The sequence below is a fragment of the Solanum stenotomum genome, chromosome 5, assembly GCF_019186545.1.
Source record: "Solanum stenotomum isolate F172 chromosome 5, ASM1918654v1, whole genome shotgun sequence".
Lineage (NCBI taxonomy): Eukaryota > Viridiplantae > Streptophyta > Magnoliopsida > Solanales > Solanaceae > Solanum > Solanum stenotomum.
This window is the reverse complement of record NC_064286.1, coordinates 63,471,843-63,498,456: the sequence shown is the minus strand read 5'-3', so window position 1 is coordinate 63,498,456 and position 26,614 is coordinate 63,471,843. Positions and strand designations below refer to the sequence as shown.

The window sequence follows — 26,614 nt, the reverse complement described above, 5'->3', positions numbered from 1 at the left end:
TACTACCATTGGCAATCTGTATTTGTGATAGACCTTGATACTTACAAACATTTTTTAGGATGATCGTTGAGTTGGTCATATGATTGGAAGCGCCTGAATCAACAATCCAAAAATCAGATGTAACATCATTACCTTGTAATCCCAATGCTGAAAAGGCTGACACGATCATTTGTTGTACCATTTCAGGAGTAAGAACTTGTCCTGAAGATGAGTTATCATCAGTGGAACCATTTATCCTAGCTTGAAAAGCATTGATCCTACGATTTTGAGGGCGCGTGGAACACTCTTTGAATGTGTCCTTGTTGTTTACAATAATTATAGAACTTCTTGCTACAATTGCTAGCAATATGACCATATTCCTTGCAACTGTAGCATTGAGTTCTACTCATATCCCTGCCCTTTCCTTTACCTTGAGCAGCAAATGCAACAGTGACATCATTTTCTTTCTTAAAAGCATTTTGTGTGACAAGACATTGCTCTTCACGAAGTAATTCCCTAAAGCAAACATCCAAATAGGGAGACGGGTCATGATTCATCAAGTTAGAGAAAACACTCTCAAAGTCGGAGCGTAATTTCATCAAAAATTGGTCTCGCTTGCTTTGCTCATGAACTGCCTGAATCACTGATAGGGATTCAGTAGGTATTTTGGCATAGACAATATCTGTAAATTCAGCCCATAAGTTTTGAAATCCAGAAAAATAATCTTGAACAGAAAGACCTCCTTGAGAGTAATTAGCAATTTCATACTCCAACTGAAAGCGTCTTGCGCTATTATCTTGGTTGTAAACCTTTTGTAAGTAGTCCCACATGGCCTTAGCTGTCTTGTACGGCCTGAGATTAAGAACAATAAGAGGGTCAATTGACCCTAGAATCCATGTCATTACCCGAGCATCTTTAATCTTCCATTCACCTAGCTTTGTTGCATCAGTAGGAGCAGGATCGCTTCCATCTATATGGCCCCATAGTTCTTTGCCGGTGACAAACAATTGAAATTGAAACTCCCAAGAAGAATAATTTTTTCCAGTGAAACGAACACTGAAGGATTCAAAGTGATGTGAATTCATGCTTTTGAATAGCTATAAAACTACAAAGACTCAAGAAAGCAACTAGAATGACCAAGAACAAAATTCCCAGGAGGTAGCCAAAAACCAAGATTTTCAAAAAAAATTAAAAGGAACCACAGATGACTCTATGAAACAAGACAGCCAAGAGAAGGCTTTGATACCATGTCAATTTTCAGCTAAATGCCTCTCAAAGTGAGAGAGTCTTTCCATTATATAGAGAAAATAAAGATTACACATCCCTAAAGATCCGCCATTCCTATCCCTAAAGATCAGCTATTCTATCTATACAAATCTGCCATTGAATCCCTCTAAATATGCCTTACTATCCCTCCAAATCATCTATTCTATCACAATATTTATTCATATGATTCTACAACAAATGTATATGATCATGCTAATTTATATCACTATTTAATTACATTAATATATACAATCATTTAGTTGTCTATCATGCTAACAATAAGAACACTTTCCTGACCCATTAACCTTGAACACAGAAGATCTCCACGCTGCCACAATTCATCCCCTTCTAACGTCAGACCGACTCTTCTCGCAATCTCACCCTGAATTTTTTTCAAGTTTGGTTGTTGGCTGACAGTTACCATGACAATATCATCAAACAACCTTTCTTGTTTTTCCATTTCTCTGATTTTCTCAGCCAGTGTTGTCTTACAAACACCAGGCATACCACATATCCCAATAACAGTGACCCCCTCATCTTTCAAAGCTTCCATGACCTCTTCCTCCTTCAAGGATACAACAAAGCCCTTGGATATACTTGCAGAATTTTCTTAGGTTACTTCTAGAGAGTCTTTATATTTATAGAACTTAAAAGAGAGTCATGTTCTTTCATGAACATATGACTTTTCATAACAGTCATGTATTTTCATGAACAAATGTGTCTGTTCAATAGCAGACCTTTATATATTACAAAGTATCCAACAATAGTCTCCCATTAGTATTTGCGCTTTAGACTTCTACCTTATAAAAGGCCATTTTTCTGTCTGTGTGATGAGTATGATGATGAGAAGTCTGAAATTGTGAAACATGTACAAATAGAAGAAGAGAGATGGTGCTTAGTTCATGTGGTCATGCAAGTGTATTTAGCATTTAAGTGGCGAATTCTACATAGGACTTTTACTACTATGTAGTGATTATGTCAAACGGAATATCTCGTCTATCTTATGATGTATCTTGAAACTCGCCTCTCACTTTTGGAGACAATACACATGTGATCGATTATATGCAACTCTTGCTGAATTACAGTTTCAAGTATGCAAAGATGCACACTTCCAACCAGACATTTACCTTCTGTTAAGCTATGTTGCTCGGACTCTTGAGAAAATGTTGCCAGTATCCTCCAAAAGGCTCTACTTCTGAAGGGTCCGCTTTTGAAGAGTTAGAGCAACATAGCCAATTTGATAATTGTTGTAACTCAATGAATCATCTCTCATTTCTCTCTCAGGTATAGAGCAGTAACAAGTGCATATTATCGAGGTGCAGTTGGCGCGATGCTAGTCTATGACTTAACAAAACGCCAATCATTCGATCATATGGCTAGATGGCTGGAGTAACCAAGAGGTCATGCAGACAAGAAAATAATTATAATGCTCATCGCGAACAAATGTGATCTAGGAAGTCTTCGAGCTGTACTAGTTGAAGATGCTCAAGAATTCGCAGAAAGGGAGAATCTTTTCTTTATGGAAACATCAGCTCTTCAATCCACAAACGTCGAGGGTGCATTCATTACAGCTTTAACAGAAATTTATAAAATCATTAGCAAGAATACGCTTATTGCAGCTCTGGGAGCTGATTATGGGAAGCCACAATCTTTAAAGGGAACCAGGATAATTGCTCCTGGATAGGACACAGATTCTAGTGGGAATAGTGATGGCTGCTGCATATCCTTTTAAGTACTCGATGCTTATTCAAAAGCTCGAACAGATATTAGATTGGTTCAATTTTCCTTTCTCCACTGGCACCTCCTCTTACTGAGAATCTCTGATGCGGAGAATTTCCAAATTGACAAGTTTGCCAATAATGGATATGTCATCCAACCATAAATTACTCAGATATAGCATCTTTGGATTTGACAACCTCTGAATGGATGCTGGAAAAGGCGGAATGGTTTACTCATTCCAACAAAAAAATCATCATGTGATGTGATCAATTTTTCAAAACAATGTAGAATGCAAGATGACATGAGAAAATAAATCTACATATTAGTTGTTAAATATAATGAAAGATGAACATAAAATCACAGGCAGATCCAAATTTATAGTTTACAGAATTCTGCAGTGACCTCAAGTTTATATCACAATCATCTTTTTTTTAGCTATTACTAATACATATACAAGATCTATAACCAATAGCTAGTAGGTTGACATGAACCGATAGGTTACAATAATGTAGATCCGCCTCTGCTTGTTAATTACCTCCATCACGAGCATAGGTATCAGGTGATGTTCGAGGTTTTACTTGCATTATTTCATTGAGTTTTTCCTACCAGCTTCCTAACTTCTGGCATGACTAGGTTCAGCTTCGTCGTCATCACTAGCTTCATAGTCATCACTAGCTTCGTTGTCATCACTAGCTTCTTGTTTCTGCAGGAAACAGAGAATGCAAAGAAGAGAGAGATGACTAGATTATTAAGTAAAAGAAAGTTGATGAACTTAAATAAGTATCTAAAACGGAAAGAGAGCAGTAGAACCTAATTAGAATATGTAGCTAGCGGAATAAGACATACCTTGTTATTGAACCTCTGTTGTTACCATTTATTCAGATCATCTACTTCGCAAATCCCATAATCGAGGATCACCAATTTGATATTGGGTGTACTCACAGATATTCCCTGTTGGACAAACGTCTTCATTTCAGGGTAGTCATCAATATACACGTCAGTGAGAAATGGAAATTCAAGAGCATGCTCTGTCAGAAAGAAATGTCCCAACTTAGGCAGACGAATAAGATTCAGCTTTTCTAAGAGTGGAAATAAGGTCATGATTCCTGCTCCTTCTTATTCCTCTTTTGTGATCACTTCTTCCATTGATTCACAACCTTCTATGGATAACGCTTGGAGATTCAGAAGACCTTTGGCCACTAATGAAGACATCAAAATTCTCAATTTTCCACAATCCCATACATTCAATGTTTGAAGTTTGGTGAAGTAGTCAGTTGGAAGTTGGTGAGAGCATAGAGCACTTATGCTATTAGTCCCATAGATGAATTGGTCTTCCAGGTTGGGACAAGAAACCTGAGAGCTTTGAAGTATCAAACATTGTTGCAGATACAGTTGGAGCTATTGAGTGGAGAAGCCAAAAGTGCTTACACACATTTATTTATATATTTTTAAAAATCCAAATATATATATAAAAAAATTGTATATGATCTTGTTTCATATTTTAAAAAAGTTTTTTAGTATCTCAAATACATTTGTGTTTTTTTTCCCATTCAGGCTTGGTCTAGAGGGGTAAAAAATGGGTGAGATAATTTTTGAAAGCCACGACATTTTGAAATTAAAAAATCACTATTATATATTTTTTAATTAAATAAATATAAATTTATTAACGAAAATGATAATTATGCACCATATATTAGACGGTAGAGGTATATATGCATCAATTTTATTAACAAGAGGTATATTTGCTCAAAATCGCAAAGTTGAGTAGTATATTGCCCATTTCCCCCTAATTCAATGAATAATTTTGAGTTTCACTCATCTGCTTGTAAAATTTATCATAAATGCCCCATTTTCTGTAAATATAAAAAATAAATGAAAAAATGGTCTAAAATGCATTTTTGTTACTTAATAAGTCAAAAATGTCATTTTTCAAATAAATATAGTATCATTTTTTAAACACATTCTTTTCCAAATGATACTTTTTTATTAGCAAATGTTTATCCTACTTCAATTCGAAAAAAATAATATTAAAATATTTCTTATTTTATTATAAATATATATATATATATATATATATATATATATATATATATATAAAAGTAATGGTTGATTTACTATGATCTTATATATAACACATATCTTATCCGTTTAAAGGGTACAATTTTTAATAATTAAAGTAATTTTAAAATAAAATAAACAATAATAGGGTACTCTAAAAGTAATATCTTTTAATAGGAATAAGATTTCTTCAAAAAGAAAAGAAATAATATATTTATGCGGAAGGAAATATTTTTGACTCAAGTAGTAGCAATAGGAATATTTCCAGAACAAACTATCAACGACAAAAATATTTTAGGACCAAAGTATTGAGGGCAAGAACATTTTTGGACTAAACTATAAATTGAGGGCATTTTTTTATCGTTTCACGTAATTTAAGGCATTATTGACCTTTTTTCAAAAAATAAATTACAATATAGCTGCAAAAGAAATAGTCTTAAAATTTGTTCTTACTTTTTTCTTCTTTTCCATATCTATTTAATTTCACACTAAGAAAATGAAATAAGAATATGAAACTCAAATAATGATAAGTTAATAGATTTATAAGGGATATATTTAAAATTTAAATTAACAGTTGAATAAAAGAAGTCACAAATATTCACATCAAATATAGCCCTATATGGATTTTTTAAATAACAAATTAAAAAATTAATCTAAAATTATATTTTCACTTGTTAGACAAAAAGGATATATCTAAGCAATAGACTTTGTTTAAGTAAACATCTTTAATGCTCAAGTAAAAGGAAACAGATTGGTGAAAAGAAGCAAACCTTTTCATCAAAAAGAGGATTTGACCTCTCTTGTATCCATTTATTTAGATCATCTACTTTCACCTCATCATCACATTTGAGAATCGATGTACTCACAAATATTCCCTGTTGGACAAATGTCTTCATTTCAGGGCACTCAATAATAATCACTTCCTTGAGAAATGGAAATTCAAGAGCATGCTCTGTCAGATAGAAATGCCCCAGCTTAGGCAGATTCCGAAGCTTCAACTCTTGCAATCGGGGAAATAAGGTCATGTTTCCTACTCCTTTTGTGATCACTTCTTCCATTGATCGACAGTTTTCTATGTATAACAGTTGGAGATTCAGAAGACCATTGGCCACTGATGGAGACATCAAGTTTCTCAATTTTCCCCAATGCCATACATGCAATGTTTGAAGTTTGGTGAAGTAGTCAGTTGGAAGTTGGTGAGAGCATAGAGCACTAATGCTTTCAAGTTTCCAGATTGTTAGCTCTTCCAGGTTGGGACAAGAAACCTGAGAGCTTTGAAGTATCAAACATTGTTCCAGATACAGTCGGAGCTATTGAGTGGAGAAGCCAAAAGTGCTTACACACATTTATTTATATATTTAAAAAAAAGCCATATATATATATATATGATCTTGTTTCATATTTAAAAACGTTTTTTAGTATGTCAAATACATTAGTATTTTTTTCCATTTGGGCCGAGTCTAGAGCGGTAGAGATAACTTTGAAAATCACGCGACATTTTTTAAATTAAAAAATTACTATTATATACTTTTTAATTAAATAAATATAAATTTTTTAACGAAAATGATAAATATGCACCATAAATTAGACGGTAGATGTATATATGCACCAATTTGATTAACAAATAAATATATTATTTATTTTCTTTTTGAACATACACATTCTTTTCCTAATGATATCTTTTTTATTAGCAAATGTTAATTCTACTTCAATTGGAAAAAAATAATACTAAAAAGATTTCTTATTTTATTATAAATATCAAAATAAAAATTAATGGTTGATTTACTATGATCTTATATATAAGATATATATTAACAGTATAAAGGGTACATTTTTAATAGTTAAAATAAAGAAAACAATAATAGAGTACTTTAAAACTAATATCTTTTAATGTCTCCAAAATGCTCTACTTTCAAAGGATCCTCTTTTGAAGAGTCGGAGCAACATAGCCAATTTGGTAATTGTTGTAACTCAATGAATCATCTCTCATTTCTCACTCAGGTATAGAGCAGTAACAAGTGCATATTATCGAGGTGCAGTTGGCGCAATGCTAGTCTATGACTTACTAAAATGCCAATCATTCGATCATATGGCTGGAGGAACTAAGAGGTCACGTGGACAAGAACATAGTTATAATGCTCATCGCAAACAAATGTGATCTAGGAAGTCTTCGAACTGTACCAGTTGAAGATGCTCAAGAATTTGCAGAAAGGGAGAATCTTTTCTTTATGGAAACATCAGCTCTTCAATTCACAAACGTCGAGGGTGCATTCATGACAGTTTTAACAGAAATTTATAAAATCGTTAGCAAGAATACTCTTATTGCAGCTCCGGGAGCTGATTATGGGAAGTCACAATCTTTAAAGGGAACCAGTATCATTGTTCCTGGCCAGGATTCGGATTCTGGTGGGAATAGTGGTGGCTGCTCCGTGTCGTCATGATTTTTTATTGAGTTCTGGAGGTATTTTTATTTATCCGAAATCATAATATAACTGGGAATGAGTTGTGATTTATGTTTTATGTAGAATAGGGAATTGTTGTTGATGAAGTTGATTTAGATAGTTTGTTTAGCTATTTGTGTATACAGTTCATTAAGTTGTTCACTGGGCATCAGGGGCCGAGCTACAACCCTGTCTATGGAAATGGAATGTGACATGTATTTGTGTTTAAAAATTCACTTAATATGTATAAACAATTTATCCAGAATCTACTATGCTTGCTGTTCTAAAATACAACACTCATAAACTCAAAATCCTAGCTTCGTTATAGTTACAAACACACTAGTATGGTGAATGGGAATGATAAAAAGAGCTTGTAAGAGACATTAACCGCAAGGGTCAAGGTCTTGGGAGCCCGAGCACATCAAGATTACAACAATGTAGATCCACCTCTGCTTGTTACCTCCATCACGGTGATGTTTTGATGTTTTACTTGCATTATTACATTGAGTACTTACCAACTTCCTAACTTCTGGCATGACTAGGTTCAGCTTCATCGTCATCACTAGCTTCTTGTTCCTGCAGGAAACAGAGAATGCTAAAGAAGAGAGAGATGACTAACTTATTAAGTTAAAGAAAGTTGACGAACTATCTAAAACCGAAAGAGAGCAATAGTAGAACCTAATTAGAATGTGTAGCAATTAGTTATATAGCTAGCGGAATAAGACATACCTTGTTATTGAACCTCTGCTGTATTAATTTATTCAGATCATCTACTTTCAGCTTCTCATAGATCACCCATTCTAGATTCTGTGTACTCATAGATATTCCTTGTTGGACAAACGTCTTCATTTCAGGGCAGCGATTAATATGCACTTCCTTGAGAAATGGAAATTCAAGAACATGCTCTGTTCGAAATAAATGCTCCAGCTTAGGTAGATAATTAAGATACAGCTTTTCCAATCAGGGAAATAAGGTCATGATTCCTTCTCCTTTTGTGATCACTTCTTCCATTGATTGACAATTTGTTATGCATAACACTTGGAGATTCAGAAGACCTTTGGCCACTGATGGAGACATCAAATTTCTCAATTTTCCACAATGCAATACTTCCAATGTTTGAAGTTTGGTGAAGTAGTCAGTTGAAAGTTGGTGAGAGCATAGAGCACTTATGCTGTTAGACGAATAAATATGTAGCACTTCCAGATTGGGACAAGAAACCTGCGAGCTTTGAAGTATCAAACATTGTTGCAGATAGAGTTGGAGCTATTGGAACAAAACTAGGTTACACACATTTATTTATACTAGTCCTCGGAATGTGCGTTGCACGTTTGTCCCCTAATTGACATTAGAAAAGTTAATTAATTTATATAAGTAAATATATCATAGTGGAGCGTACATATATTCATCGCTAAGTTCAAAGCTAAGTCTAAGTTTCTTGAACTATATACAGGGCCGTCTTAACCCCTAGGCCACTAAAGCAATCGCTTGGGGCCCCATATTTTTTGGGGGCCCCATTTTTTTTACTTATAAATGTTATTTAAAAAAAAAAAAATAAATAAATAAATATATATATATATGTACTATGAGTGCTATGATTTCTGCTTAGAAAATTGCATATGAAGTGAATATAGAACCTGAATTTCGTAAAAAAATATTTGATGAAAATAATGATAACGAAATCACAAAGTCCCTTGAAACTAGAGTTGATTACTTAAGATATCTATATATATATATATATATATATATATATATATATATATATATATATAGAGAGAGAGAGAGAGAGAGAGAGTAGATCAAGCTATTTTTTTCACTTCAAAATAGATTTGAACCAATTGAAGCATATGAAAATATTTTGTGTTTCTTATTTAGTGATAAATTGAGATCACTAGATGATGAGAATTTAAAAAAACATTGTCTTAACCTTGAACTTTAACACATAATAGTTATTCTGTTATTGATAGTTTAGATTTATTTTTTGAATTGAAAGTGTTAAGAGAAATAATACATGTAGAAGATAATGATCTAATGAAAATGCGCAATCAAATCAAAGACTTGATTCTTTTCCAAATACACATATTGCTTGTAGAATTATGTTAACAGTTTCTCTAACTGTTGCCACAGCCAAAAGAAGTTTTTTGAAACTAAAATTGATTAAATTTTATTTAAGATCAACATGTCTCAAGAGAGATTGAATGGATTGAGCTATATTATCAAATGAAAAGGAAATATTAAAACAAATCGATTATAAAACAATAACTAATGATTTTGCATCTAAAAAAACTAGAAAAGTAGATTTTAAATAAAAGTATATATGATAAAAAAAAAAATATTAGGGCCTCTCCCTTAAATTTCGCTTTAGGCCCCCAATCTTGTTGAGTCGGCCCTGACTATATATTAAAGGATTTGTATATAAAAAATCAACTATGAATTCTAATACAATAAAATTCAACGTAACATTTGCACTAATTTTTACTTTACATTATTTTTATTTTATTTTTACTTGTGCACTAATTTTTGTATCTCTCTATATTAGTTAAGTACATGGATTTTATAAACATTTGAGATTACATATAAAAATGAAAAAGTACAAACATGTTGTTTTAAAAAGATAAATGATTACCAAACAACGAAAAAGACGTAACTATAAATCTTTATCAAAGATTTACTCTTTTACGGGTCTAGTTGTGAAAATATTCTGGGGGATTTAACATGCTTACCCTCAAAACAATTAATTATATATATAAATTGGGATTAGCTTGATTATATTTATATCCTAAAGATAGAAGAAATGAAGAATATAAAAATATAGTAATCAATTACGAAATTATATTTAAAAACTCAAAAAGATGGAGATATGAAAAATAAAAATTCACTTACAACTTCATATTGGAGGATATTCATCTTGTAACTATGATAATTTACATATTTCTCAACAAAAAGAAGATGAATGTATATGCATGAAATTTTAAAGAATACAAATAAATGAATCAGTAAGAATTCTTACAATTACAAATTATTAATGAAAATTTTACAAATGATGTAGACTAACCTAATGCAGAATGAAAGATGAGCACAAATTTGGATGAAAGAAGGAAATATAAATAATGTTGTGTGAGTGTCTTTGATAGACTCTTCATTACCCCACTTAGCTTACAAATTAAAATTGAAGGTTATTAGACTCCTCATTACCCACATTTAAGAACTTGCATTAAGTCGAGGTACATGAATATATGATTGTATTAAGTCGAGCTACATGAATATATGATTGCATTAACATCTTGGTTGATGCATGAATTTAAATATAACTATTACTTAATATTTAATTAAATAAATAGATTTAGGGGTAAGATAAGGGCAAAATGGTAATCCAACTTTGAGGTGATATATATATTATATATATATATATATATGATATTTTTAATTAGCCAAATATATATAAAAAAAAGTTGTATATGATCTCGTTTCATATTTAAAAAATGTTTTTTAGTATCTCAAACATATTAGTATTTTTTTTTCCATTTGGCTGAGTCTAGAGCGGTAGAGATAATTTTTGAAAGCCACATGACATTTTTTAAATTAAAAAATTACAATTATATATTTTTTTAATAAAATTAAATATAAATTTATTAACGAAAATGATAAATATGCGCCAATTTATTAACAAGAGGTATATTTGCTCAAAATCGCAAAACTGAGCAATATATATGCCCATTTTCTCTTAATTCAATGAATAATTTGGGTTTCACTCGTTTGTAAATTCTGTTAAAATCTAATGTTTATTTAAATTTTTTTTTAAGAAATAATAAGATATTTATTTTTCTTATCTTATTTATTGACCTTCTTTAGTTATTGAATTACAATTTTTTTGAAAAACGAACAATAACATTTTTTAGCACGTTTAATTCCAGTAAAACAATTGCGAGAACAGAAAAGCAATTTTTTCTCTTAATTGCTACTGTACATTTAAAATAACAATCATTTATTATTTCTTATTAAATTATAAGCAATGTTACTGTAAGTTTTAATTTTAATTTGTCAATTGCACTATACGTTTTGTTGACACCCAATTTTGACCCTCCCCGATAGTAATTAATTCCCGAGCTTCTTAAAATTCTAAACAATTTGAAATAATTAGCTTTATAAAATTCAAAATAATTTTCAAGTCATTTTAAGTAGTTTTGTCATTTTTATAAATTTTAAAATAATAAACATGATTATTATATAATTATGTGTCTAATTAGTATATTTTACGAATGTTCGAAAATTATCTCGAAAGGATTTTAGCTTTATTTAAATATTTGGTTATTTAGTTGTTTATATTGTTAAAGTAATTAGTTTATAATTAAGTTAATTATTTTATTTCATTAAGATTAAGAAGCTCGTTAATTAAGTAATATTAATTCGTCTTATTTAATTTGTAGTCGAATTCACTAGTTTATTAAATTTGGCTAATTTTTAAATCCGATAGAACTTTTTCCTTTAAACCAAATCAAGCCATTTGCCAACCCCCATAACCCATTTTATTTTTTTTCCAATTCCAAATACCCATTTTCCAGCAGCCCAAATCAACCCAACAACCCCTCTTTTCATTTAGCCCAACTCCTTTTCAATAATTCTATTTTCCTCCAATTAGCAGCCCATTCTTTCAATAATTCCTTAACCCAAGCCCAACCAATACAATGCAATAACATTCAAAACTAATACATACAACATCACCAGCAACGTGCAGTACCAAGCGACCCCACTTCATTCTTCTTTATTTTTGCTCACAACAATAGCAAAACACCCCCGACCCCTGCGTCTCCTTCACGCGAAGAAACCCAGAAAATCCCCCAACGTTAACATCCAACTCCGACGTCCCTATCCTCATTTAATACCGCAGCAAGCAGCTAGCACGCGCCCTGCCCCCCTTTCCCCTTTCGGAATGAGTCAAAACCTCAAGGAAAAGGTGCTTGTCCAAATCGGTGAAAGAATTCGAATTTTGAATTCGGGATTGACCCCAAATTTCTACCCGAATTCCCTCCAAAACCTACCCGAATTTTCCCCTTTATAACGTCTTTTATGTTCATCTGGAGGGGAAGGGATTTTTTTTTTTGGAAGAAATTCTTCAGTTGGAAAATTCATGTTAGAGAAAATATTGGAAAATAGCTAGTGTTTAAAGAGGAAGCAATACACTCAAGCGAAAACTTCTTGAAGTCATTTTGGTTCAGTTTTTGCTCCCGCTTGCTGCGTTATGTCCACTCAAATTCCGTCGGAACCTCGCGTAGTGGTGGAAGCTCTTTTGTAATCAGTTTGTTCCTGTCCCGATTCGCTGCTCATCAAAAGGTATACGGCTCTTAACTCCTTCTTTACTTAGTTTCCGGTTCTTGCTGCTGTTTTTTTTTTTCTGAAATTTTCAAGTTGTATGTCGTATCTGCTACTGTTTTGAGTTCTTGGATTGTGCTCATCACTGTTCGTTTTGGTTATCTACTTGATCGTTTGTCGGGTTATTTCAAGTGAGCACTTCATTTTTCTTTCTCCATGGTGCATATGCCCTATTTCCAGCTTTTCTCTGCAAAGTTTGACTTCTATTGTTCAACTTTTATCCCTCAAAGTGTTGTATTTTGGAGTTTCGTATGCCATGTCGTTATTTGAGAACACTTGAGCCTTATGCATCCTAAACTCTTTTAACTCATTATTTCTAGATTAATGTTTGAATAGGTTGAGATAGGATACATCCTTAACTTGAAGAATATGGTTGCCCGTTTGTTTAAATAGGGGTCTGATTTCATCCACTTTATCTTCAAAATCTGATCCGTGTCATCTCTGTTTTAAAGTGAATCTGTCGTAGTAATTTTTCTTCCCTAAAAATCCCTCCCGTTTGGTTTTGCCATTTGATGTATATTTAGAGTTAGATTTAAATTGTAATATTTACTTTGAGTCATGAATTTCTATGTGGATTGATCGCCTAAGTTAGAATATGGAAACTCATATGTGGCGCTCCTATTTGTTGAACCCGTTTGCTATTACCGGTCACGTCGTAAGTTATTATGATAAACAATTTCAACCTGCTGCATTAGTCCTAATTTTCTCTGTCAGTACCTTTGTTATATGTCTATATTCTCAACATGTGTGCGAGTTCATTCCGTTCAAAGGCATCCGTCTAAGTTTGGACAATGTTTGGTCAGTAGCCTGGTTACTTTTCCTCTAGTGATCTTAGTTGGATTATTAATAAATTATTATTTTTAGATTTTGATTAGTGTTGATCTCATTCATGTTATTGCCTACTGTCAAGTTTTCTTTGGGAATAATGATTTTCCATTGTAAATTGAAATTGTTTTATCTCATGATCTAAATCATGCTTGGGTTATTTTTGTCTTTTAAAAATATTTGATATTTGAACAATAGTGCATGGTTTTCTTTTTTTACTTGATGCTTTCCGTTATGGCAATGATCTTTTACTTATTTTCTTTTGTTTCGTAAATGTTACATGTGAATGCCGTTGGAATCCATCGGACTCCCTCTCTTTGCATTTCGCGGATTGGGCCTTACAAGCTCAATTCTATATATTTCTATTGAGTCCAAAAACAGCTGGGGTACAGGTCGGGACATGACAAATATGGGCTGGACATTCAAAACAAAAAGGGGCTGGTATACACTGGTATACATATTTTGTATACATGCTATACATGTCAAAACGCAACAAATGCAAGGCCAAAAATTAATACAGGTGTTTTGGAAGTTGAGTTAGGTTGTATACATTTGGTATACAGTCTTATATACAAAAAAAATGGGCTGGATTCATGCGATATAGACTGGTATACAACTAGTGCATACAAAAACGGGAATTGAGCCTAAGCCCCAAAATTTCAGCGAATTTGGCCCAAATTCAATTTCTCTCTACTCTTTAATTATTTAGTTATGATTATTTATTATTTATTGTGTGTTGACTCTAACTTTTAAATTGTTAACTAACCCAATTAAATTCCCCAAACGATAAGTTAATTTCTTTACATTGGTTTACCTTTAATACATTCTTATATTTGTTTTCGTATTCATTTTATATTACTAATCAAATATATTGGCCATATTTCATTTTAATTAAATCTTGCGTTTTTAAAAAGGACATGTTTTGAATGCCCCTTCCTTTAATCATTTTGCTTGTTTAAATGGTTTTAAGTTAACACTTTTCTCAAATGAACTAAAATAAAATAAAATTGTGTGTGTTCTCTTTTTATCAATTGATTTAAAATGGTCTCACGCCTTAATTGGTTCAAATTATTATCTTAAAAAATGAATTAAATAAATTTTAATTAATCTAGTTTTATTGAAATTCTAATTACTTGTATCACAAGTCCAATGTGTCATTTTGAATTTTTTTTCTCTAAAAAAGAAAAATGTGTCGTTTATCTAATTATTTTCTCAAAATTAATTAAATATTGTAATTTATTTAAATATTCTTATGTTAAATTTCTCAAAATTAGTCAAAGTCAATTTAGTCAAATTGCCGGTCAACCGCAAGTTAGCGGGCATTCCGAGGGCGTAACACCTTCTCGGAATGTATATTGAACTTCGAACCCGTTTTCAATTGATTTTATCTGTTTAAATCTTTTTGAAAACCGTAAGTATTTTTTCTTGATTTTTTACTTAAAATTAAGTGGCAACTCTGTCCTTTTGGAAACCCGATTTCTCTTAAATCATAAGTTTAATCGGTTTTTCGAAAACTAAGTCATTTTTTCCTTTTACATATTTTTAAAATAAAACACGTTTTAAATAGCAATCTTTTACTACATTAAAAGGAGTAATAAAAAAGATGCACAATAGCGATCTTTTATTATTTTAAAAAAAATATTTCAACAAAATTCAATAAAATAGCTAAATTGAGCATTCTTTTATTTTTTTTAAAATTAGTTTAAAATGAAATTGTATTTCAACAAAATTTAATGAAGAAATTATTTAAATTAGTTGGATGACTTTCTAAGTAAAATATCATTAGTTCAGTGACTTCCAAAGTGAAATATCAATAGATGAGTGACTTTTGAGTGATAAAACAAAATTGAGTGATTTTATAAGTAAACTACTCAAAGTTGAGTGACTTTCTAAGTAAACTAGTCAAATTTGAGTGACCATTTGAGATATTAGGTACAATATTATCTCTCATATTGGTCTTCTTGACTAATAATTGTACTATTGTTGACACCCAATTTTGGACCTCCACAATATAAATTAATCATCGAGCTTCTTAAATTCCAAACGACTTGAAATAATTGACTTTATAAAATTCAAAATAATTTTTTTCAAGTAGTTTTGTCACTTTTTTTTTATATAATTTTAAAATAATATATATGTTTTATATAAATTTTATATAATTAGTACAGTTTATGAATTTTCGAAAATCGTATCAAAAAGATTTTAGTTTTGTTTAAATAGTTGGTTAATTGGTTTAGTTAATTAATATTTATATTTTTGAGTTATTAGTTTATAATTAAGTTAATTATTTTATTTCGTTAAGATTAAGAAGCTCGTAATTAATTGTATTAATTCATCCTATTTAAATTCTAGCCGAATTCACTAAATTAACTCAATTCGACTAACTTCTTAATTTCCTTTGACCATAATTGCAATTCATGTAGCCATTACAAATCTAACCAATTTTCTCTCCTCACCTTAAACCCCTTTCCAGATCAATTTGTGTGAAAATTTGGGCCATTTTTTCCTTAGCAGCGATCAGCAACACACAATTCAATATCCCCAGCCCAATAACAATGCAATCAGTAGCCCACCAACAATACCAACCCATACCAAATCAATATACATACATCAATAGCAACCCAATTCCAAATGACCCACCCGAGAACAACAACAGCAAACAATACCCGACCCCAGACCCCTGTACTTCGTTCTTCTTCCCACAAGAACCAGAAACGAAACCCAGGAATCCAGCAGAAAATTGCGAACCCGACCCATCTCGAGCAGTCCAGAATCGCGACCCAGCCCAGCGATTCCAAGCACCAGCCACACGGCGTCAATTCCATTAGACGGAAAGCAGTAGCGGCCTCTACGCGTACAGTACCAGTACACAGGTCGCCTTGTCGTCTTCTCCACTTTCCTCGACAAACAGTACGCATAGTACTATTCCTGCCTCGCTCCTTCGTCATTGCCGTAGCCAGGTGGAGTGATCTCCTTGACTCGATCGTCCTTCACTCAAGATCAAATGGTCGTGATTTTCATTCCGTTGAAGATTGGTAAGATTTACAGCTCCTCAAACGTTATCTCTTAAGAGCTTTTGAATATCGAAATTCAAAATCCATCCTAAATTCCACCCAAAATCTGTCCTTATTCTTCCCTATTTAAAGCCTCTCATTCTCTTCATTCGGGAGGTTAGAGATAGAGTTGGAAAATATAGGAGGTCCACTAATATACAGAGAGAATAAGGTTAGAAGAACAAAGAAAAGAAAGGACTAGAGACCTTACATACGAAGACAAAACATATACATGCATAGAAATGCATACATAATAGGAAAAGAGATGCTACGGGGACTTGGAGTCTAGATTTCGGGTTTGCTTTCTCTTTCTCTCTTCCTCGGAGCTCGCCGGAGTTCATCTATTGGTGGTGGAATTGTCTCCAGCAGCTCGAGTTCCAAGTTCGCTGCCCGAAAGAAGGTAACACTCCTCTCTCGCTAGATTTCTCTTCATTTCTTCTCTTATCTCGTTCGGTTAATGTTTGAAAATCTCTATTCTGTGGTTGATCTCATTGATGTGTGTCGTTGAGGTTTTGGGTAGCTTGAATATGTTGTGTTTATATTTCTTATGCTACTTCATGATCTAGTTTCAATGTTGAGTGTTTGCCGTTTTGGCTTTTTAGTGCTGTTGATTCTGTATTTGATCTTCTTGGAATTTATGTTGTTGTTTTCCTCATTTATTTTTGAATGCCGAATCTGCCTTCTCATGTTTACAGTCTTCAATGATAAGTCGTTATTCACATAGGTTTAAGTTTCAAGATCAACTGATATGGTTAAACATATGTGGCGTAGTCACATTCTTATTTTGACATCTTATTTTCTCTATTGTTAAATACCATGGAATCACTTGCTATTTAGCTTAGTACTTTATCGTGTTAGGTGTTACTGTTATATAGTTTCATACTCCAATTATACTTTGTTCCTTCTGCCTCTTTGTGATCATGATTGCTTTATTTTGTTATGGTTCTTCTGTTAAACCTAAGTGTGCTTAGTTGCAATTGATTTTTCTTTAGGAAGTTTTAAGAAGTGATGCTATTCTACCATGTTTTTTTTTTTAGTTGTTGTTTACCCATTTTTTTTCCTTTTTAGGACTCTATAAATTCATTCAAATTTTAAAATTTGTATAAAAATTTCACTATGATGATTGGGATATTTAGTTTGTTTTCAGTTTGCTCTAAATTTATCTTATTATGCCATCTCTCAATTTGTCAATTATCCAATGTTTTCTAATTGCTTAGACCTCTTATTATGTATTAGTGTTGTGGAAATTTTCTTGTGCTACTTGTCCCTGCCTTGTGATTATTTTTCCCTTTGTTCTTCAAATGGCTTAAGTTGATTAGATTATGTGAAGATGTGTTTAACGAATCAATGCCCAGGTTTCAAATTTGATGATTTTAATCTTTAGTTGTTTGTTTTGTCTACTATTATTTTGATTGATATACTTCGCATTAAGTGGGTTCTTGTCGTGATTAAATGTCGTATGAGATATTTTGTTTCCTTGTAAGGTTTAAAGCTCGGAGTAATAAATTTTGTGTTTATCCAATTTGCTGATGTCTTCTATATCTTATGCTTTTTTTTTTTATCATGTATATCTTTTGTGTTTGCATGTGAATCCCGTCGAGTGAGTCCACTGGGCCCCTCCATTTCTCCGGTGCATTTTAGTTTTTGAGCCAAGGAGGTTCAAATCTCGTTTTATCAAGGAACAGGTCCCTAAAAGTCGGTGTACAGGTCTCGGAGCAGAAAAAGAATCTGAATACGCATGATATACAACGATATACATCAGCCATATATGCTGTATATTGCATTGAAAATGGGCTAAATAGCCTCAAAATTTCAGCTTCGTATTTTGCTATTATTGGGCCTAAGCCCCTTCTATTTAATTATTATCTTGTTAGTTTGTAGGATAGGTGAAAATAGGGTCAAAGGCCCAAACAAAGTCAATTTCAAAACTAGTCCAGGACAGGTACTAAATATTGGGCCTTTGGTCCCAAAACAGAAATTAGGCCCAAGTACTGGCCCAGGCGGACAGAACCAGACTTGGGCCCAAATCTTTCTTCCCTTTATTTGCTCGTTTATTTGTTATTGTGTTTTATTTGTTTAATTAATTTTAAGGTTCTTCTCTAATTCAATTCCCCAAAAGATGAACCAACTATATCTTTTAAAATAAAACTAAAAACAAGTCTATTTTATTTTACTTGACTTTAAAATATCTAGTACTTAAGTAATATCCTTATGTTATCTCTCTTTCCCATTAAAAACATTTTTCAAGTGTCAAGTGTTGTCTCTTCAAATAGAGTTTGCTTTTATTTTAAAAACAATTAGCCAAATAGTTAATTATCGGATAACCGCATGTTAGCGGGCATTTTGGGTGCTTTCAAACCCTTCCCGAAATGCTAATATGAACCCTGAACCCCTTTGAATATTTTCATTAGATTTCTGTTTTAATCTTTTGAAAAAAATGGTTTTCTTGATTTTTCTCAAAAAATTAAGTGGCGATTCTTAAACCAGTCATTTCTATATTTTTTTTAAAATAAAACAACTATTTCATTATAACTCTCACCCACCCCATAAACTTATATATATTGGTCTTTAATTTCTATTATTAATAAAAAAATTAATATATTTTTTTGACATTCTTCTAATCATAAAATGATATATATTTTTTAATATTTCAAGTATTTTTTTTGTACTATTTAATTTATTTATGTACAAAGAATAATTACTCATCACTTACCTCTCTTTAATTTTTACTTTTAATAATAGTCATAACATATTTTAATTTTATGAAGATTGACATTAAAAAATATTCTCTTTTATTCATCAAATTAATTTGTAAATTAACTAACATGTAACAGATTGAAAAAGAAGCACACGGGGTAAAAAAACATTTCATTCTCAAGTCTTTATTTTCATTTCCTCTAGTTTACCTATATAAATTCATATTTAGTTTCATGAAGATTTTCATTCAAGATTATATTTTCTTCTTTATTATATTAGTTTGTGAATTAACTAACATGCAACAAAAAAGAAGTACATGAAAGTAAGAAGTATTTCATTTTCAAGTTTTTTTTTTTTTCATTTTTATATATTTTGGATGTGCTTTTTTAATATTTTATTTATGTATGTATTACCATTCTCCAAGCAAGTATGATAAATAATATTTTTGTAATAATGAATAATGTGTCGTTAGTATGTGATTGTGCTCTCAAACAGTCAGTTTGTGACTGACACTAACTTTATAATTATATAATATAGTTTGATTATAATATTTGAATAGATTTCAAGAGATGATGAATATTTATTATTATTATAATAATTATTATTATTTCTTTGTATAATTGAAAAATGGTTTGCACATATATATATTTTATAGATTATATTTCTTTTTTTAAAATCACAATTTTTTAATTGGTAGGATATTTAATTTATTCATAATTATTCAATTGGTATTACATATGATGAAGAGTTTGACATATGTAACAAAATATGGTGGTGGATCGACTTGCAGAGAAAGATAGAAGAAGAGAATCTTTTTGAAGCATAATTATTAATTAGCAATTACTTTTGCTAGATTTTTTTTATTTTGACTTATATTAGTAACTTAGCTATTTTTGCTAGAATTTGTTTTAATTATATGAAGTCATTCTTTTTCTGATGCATGTATAACAATCTATTTTCGTCACTAATTTTTTTGTTTGAAATATTTTTAAAATTTTTGTGCAGTCACCAGTCATTTATTTTTTGTTCTTTTTTTTTTAATTTTCCCCTCCCCCTTATTTTCACATTTATCTATTTATTTTTACCAATAAAATCAATGCATAATTATTAATGTCTAATAACATTATAAATTCAAATTATTTGTAACTCATATCTTTGGTAGGAAATAGTCTACTCACTAAGTTGTGGTAGAATGGTAACTACTATTTCTTTTTTAACCAAATATTTCAAGTTCAAGTAACATACCTTTGGTAGGAAATATTTTACCCCCAAAATGAAACGTGTGAATTCAAATATCAAACATCAGGCGTGTAACCTAAAAGAAATTTGCACATCTTTGAGGTACTACTATTAACTCTCGTCACATGGACATGTACTATTTTGAAAGCGACTAAACAATAAACACATGTTTACCTTTTAACACCAACGACTAATTTACATGTTAAAAATTGAGGCACTTGAATTTGTAGTTTCTACATAAAATAAGTTACTTTTTGGAAACATTTTTATAAAAATTAGTATAATATTATATACATAAAATAAGTAATTTTTTGGAAACATTTTCACTAAATTTTTTAGTTACAAGGAAGCAAATGTAGAGTGAAAATAGGTTGAGACTTGAGAGTAAATGAATAGAAGAGAGGAAGTTGAAAGTTCATAATTGCTCGGCTTTGGGTTGGGTACTACTATTAAGTATTAACTCTATCTGGCATGGACCTCTACTATTTTGGAAGTGGCTAAACAATTTACACATAATAGTACTATTCCATAATAACTCTCATCCACCCCAAATATTTTTTTCGATGAAAAAATAAAGATATAATACATAAATATATCATTTAATTTTATTTCAGGAGATCACATCTATGCCTTTTAATTTTGGATGTACATAAGTAAATACTTAAATTTATATACAATTGAACAAGTAGACACACATGTTTTACTTGACATAATACACGTAGCACGTTAGACACAAAATTGTCATATAGGATGTCAAGTAAGAGGAATGTGTTTATTTGTTCAATTTTATATAAATTTAAATGTCTACTTGTACACACTCAAAGTTGGACGACAGATATGTTAGTTGAAACCAAGTTGAAAGTTGTGGTAGAATGATAATTAGTATTCTTCTTTAACCAAATATTTCGAGTTCAAGTAACATGCCTTTGGTAAGAAATATTTTATCCGTGTGAATTCAGGTACCGGATATGAGGTGCAAAACCCAAAAGATATTTGCACAGCTTTGGGGTACTAGGAATTAATTTCCACTTAATATACTTTTTTCTTATTTTTTATTTTAGTGGTGTACTGGTGTTTTAAAATGAAACATCTAGGAACAAGTTTGTCATCAAATTGTTGACTTGATTCCATCCACCTAATACTACTCCATTACTCTCATCCACCTCCACAATTTTCGATTTTTTTCCAATGATTAATTTAAATTTATTATTTTGATGGTCAAATTGATTTATGTTTCACTAATATTTTTATAAAATTTATTATAGATGATCCAATTTTTTCTTCAAATACAAAAACTAAATTACAATATAGGTGAAAAAATAGTTTTAAATTTTAATATAACCACAAAAAAATAGTTTTAAGTTTTTTTCTTACACTAAGGAATGAAAGAAAAAAATTAAATAAGAATAAGAAACTTAAATAATTATAATCAAAGAAGTCAAAAAATAATTTATGTATGAAAGAGATTAAAATATACCTTAAACTTTGCTAGAAGAATCATATATACCCCTAAATGATTTTAAAAAAAAACTGGTTCTCAAATGTGAACCATCTCAATTAGTATAAACTTTTCAAATCAGTATGGAGTAGATTGTATTAACAAATGTATGTAATGAATAATTAAAATCGAGAGGGGAAAGTACAAGCTCAAATTGATGAATAATTCGCGAATATCTAATAATATGAAATGTCATGAATAACCTTGAAGTTGAGGCTGAAGATATTTAAGTCAGAATTCAATGTCAGAAATTCCATTCTTGCCAGATGAATAAACATTCTTTTGATAAATTTCACTCATATATGAATTATCTATCAGTTACAGAAGAGAGAAAATTTCTATATTTATTTCAACAGACAATAAATATAAGCTTTTCACTTGGATCTAAAAGACAAAATGAATGATAACATGATTTTATAAATTATTTAAGAAAACACACCAATTTCACTTATGTACCCTCAAATAGGAATATGATATGTGAAAGCGCTACTGTCCAAATTCTTGACAATTTCACTTATGTACCCTCCGGAGAAGGTTGTTGATGCTGATTTTGTTGTTGCTGCAATGGTGGTGCATTATTAAATGGACCATCTACTGGTAAATCTGGTTCAAAGACCGATGAGGAATATTTATAACCCAAGACTATTTCATCGAGTACTTTATTTATTGCCTTCCTAGTTTCGGAGTCATAGGCACTAACTTCGGCTTCGTTGCCATTACTAGTTTTTTGTTCCTGCAGGAAACAGAGTAAGTTGATGCTTTACATTTCTAATTGGAAGTATTAATGCAAGTAAAAGAAAGTTACTCCAAGTGACAAACAGAAATAACTATCTGATTTGGTTTTGTTTCTTTAGAAAAAAAAGAAAGAAAGAACTATCTGAATATTACTTAGTACTTAATAGCACTTAGTTAAAACGGAAAGAGCAAGGGTGTATTAATGCATAAGACAAATACAGTTTGTTAGTTATTAAGTGGCACAAGACAAACCTTACAATTAAACGCCTTCTGTATCACTTTATTGAGATCATCTACTTTCACCCCAAAATCATGGTTCACCCTTTTGAGACTTGGTAGCTTCAGATTCATCGCCGTTGGTAGCTTCAGATTCATTGCCATCAGTAGCTTCAGATGCATGGCCATCACTAGCTTCAGATTTGTCGCCATCAGTAGCTTCAGATTCATGGTCATCACTAGCTTCAGATTTGTCGCCATCAGTAACTTCAGATTGATCACCCTCATTAGCTTCAGATTTGTCACCATCAGTAACTTCAGATTGATCACCATCATTAGCTTTAGATTCGTCACCATCACTAGCTTCAGATTGATTCTGGGAGAAGAGAAGAGAGCTGACTAGCTTAGTAAGCACAAAATTTACTTGAAAGCTAAAAGACTATATTTGCTGATACTTCAGATTTATAATTGGAAATATTTGGGGACAGGTAAAACGAAGTTGCTTCAATTGAAAAATATAAATAACTATCTGAATATTACTATTACTATTAAGTTAAGACGGAAAAAGAACTAGAGTTAATTAGTTATACAGCAAACAGCACAAGACAAACCTTAAGATTAAACCTCTGTTGTGTCCATATATTCAGATCATCTACATTCACCATATAACCATTGTTCAGCACTTCGAGACTCGGTGTACTCACAGATACTTCTTGTTGGACAAACGTCTTCATTTCAGGGCATTCATCAATCGTCACTTGTCTGAGCAATGGAATTTCAAGAGCACACTCCGTCAGAAAGAAATGCCCCAACATAGGCAGCCTGCGGAGCTCCAGCTTTTCCAAGTGGGGAAATAAGGTCATGATTCCTTCTGCTTGTTGTTCCTCTTTTGTGATCACTTCTTCCATTGATTGGCAGTCTTTAATATCTAGTATCCGGAGATTCGAAGCACCTCTAGCCACTGATGGAAACATCAAGTTTATTAATTTTCCACAATTCGATACATACAACATTTCAAGTTTGCTGAAGTTGGCCTTAGAATTGAACATCACTTTATTGAGATCAACTACTTTCATCTCATCATCATTGTTCACACTTTTGAGACTTGGTGTATTCATAGATATTCCATGTTGGACAAATGTCTTCATTTCAGGGCAGTCATCAATCTTCACTTCTCTGGGAAATTGAAATTTAAGAGCATGCTTCGTCAGAAAGAAATGCCCCCTCTTAGGCAGCCTTTGAAGCTTCAGACTTTCCAACAGGGGAAATAAGGACTGAGTAGTCTTGATTTCTTCTCCTCGTTCCTCTTCTGTGATCACTTCTTCCATTGACTCACAACTTTTTATCTTTAGTTTCCAGAGATTGAGAAGACCTCTGGCCACTGATGGAGACATCAAGTTTCTCAATTTTCTGCAACTATCTACTTCCAATTTTCCAAGTTTGCTTAAGGAAGTTGGAAGTTGGTGAGAGAATAGAGTACCTATGTTGTTAGCCTTTTGAATAGATAGCTCTTCCAGGCTGGGACAAGAAACCTGCAAATGTTGAAGGCCTTGTTTTTTGTATAAGGGATGAAAATGCAACATCTCTTCAAGTGCAAATCCAAAAATGAACCATATATCATCTTACATCAAGGTAACAACAAGTGAAAAACTAAAAAATGTTGCTTTAAGTGACGAACAAAAATAACTATCTGACTATTACTATACTATTTACTAGTTAAAATTGAAAGAGAGAAATAATTAGTTATACAGCTAGCAGCACAAGACAAAGACAAACCTTAGAATTGAACATCACTTTATTGAGATCAACTTCTTTCGCCTCATCATCATTGTTCACACTTTCGATACTCAGCGTGCTCACAGATCCCTGTTGGACAAACGTCTTCATTTCAGGGCAGGAAACAATGTTCACTTTTCTGAGAAATGGAAATTCAAGAGCACACTTTGTCAGAATGAAATGCCCCAGCTTAGGCAATCCTTCAAGCTCCAGTTCTTCCAATAGAAGAAATAAGGGCTCATTAGTCATGATTTCTTCTCCTTGTTGTTCCTCTTCTATGATCACTTCTTCCAATGAATCACATTATTTTATATTTAGTCTTCGGAGATTCTGAACACCTCTGGCCACTGATGGAGACATCAAGTTTCTCAATTTATGACAAAAATATATAACCAATGTTTCAAGTTTATTGAAGTAGGCAATTGGAACTTGGTCAGAACACAGAGCACTTATGCTTTCACCCCCAATGATAGAAATCACTTCCAGGTTGGGACAAGAAACCTGCATAAATGAATCATATCTCATCTTAAATCAAGCTTGGATTATTTGATTCATGAATTTCACGTAAACCCAGTGTTTAAGGATAGATCCAAATATGCTCTAAAATGGGTTAATTTCATGTATTATGTATACACTACAACAAAAAAAAATATTTAGTGGCAACAAAGTTTTCTTTTAGCGTCAATAAATATTGATGGAAAAACATTTAGTGATAATTGAGTTAATGTCATTGCATCCAAAAGTTGCTAAAACCTTTAGTGTTGGTTATAAATACTCTTATACTCATATTATATTATTACCGTTAAATATAATATAGCGAAAATTATATTATTGGCACTAAATAATTACAGAAAAATCATTTATATGTTTGTACGAAGTGATAGTCGGTGAACTTTACTCACTTGTCCTCTGCAAGGATAAAGTCATGAAAACTATTTTTTTGTATCATTAATGTTTACCTATTTAAAAGGGATAAGACACAAATACCCATAGATTATGACCCTAGTTAAGTTTAGATGTGTCTCTGAAATTTCAGTCATAGTCTAGGAAGTACATGTGCCTTATTCCTTAACTTATCCTTAAACCTTTGTTATTAGTACAAGGGAAAATGCATAAGTACCCCCCCAGCCTATGCCCGAAATCCCAGAGACACACCTAACCTTTACTAAGGTCCTATTACCCCCCCGAACTTAATTTATCCATAATATTCTACCCCTTTTCGGCCTACGTGGCATTATCCTCGAAAAAAATGTCAACATGCGTTGGGCCCACAAGACAGTGCCACGTAGGCCAAAAAGGGGTAGAATATTACATATAAAATAAGTTCGGGGGGGTAATAGGACCTTAGTAAAGGTTAGGTGTGTCTCTGGAATTTCGGGCATAGGCTGGGGGGGTACTTATGCATTTTCCCTTAGTACAAATATAAATACAACGATTTTGATTTATGAGTACAAATGTACAATGATGTTCCAACTTCTTAAACCCACATATATAGCAACACTTAATTTTTTTTAAAAAAAAATTATAAAAGGAATGCTGGGATAAAAATAGCAACACTTAAATATTATTTGAACTATTCTGTTTTCTCCTTCAATTATTTATTATTTTCTTAAATATTCACCTTCATAACTCAAATCTAGTTATTTATTACTCATCTTAATATCCATAACTTTCATATTTTTCATATTCTTAACTTCCAAATATTTAATTTAGGGAGAAGGCACAAGTACCCCCTAGACTATGAC

General features: G+C 31.8%; 1 pseudogene; it reads right to left on the bottom strand.

Moving 5' to 3' along the window:
• Positions 1-3,052: 3,052 nt before the first annotated feature.
• LOC125864261 (uncharacterized) overlaps positions 3,053-26,614 on the bottom strand; it is a 40,350-nt pseudogene continuing 16,788 nt past the window's right edge.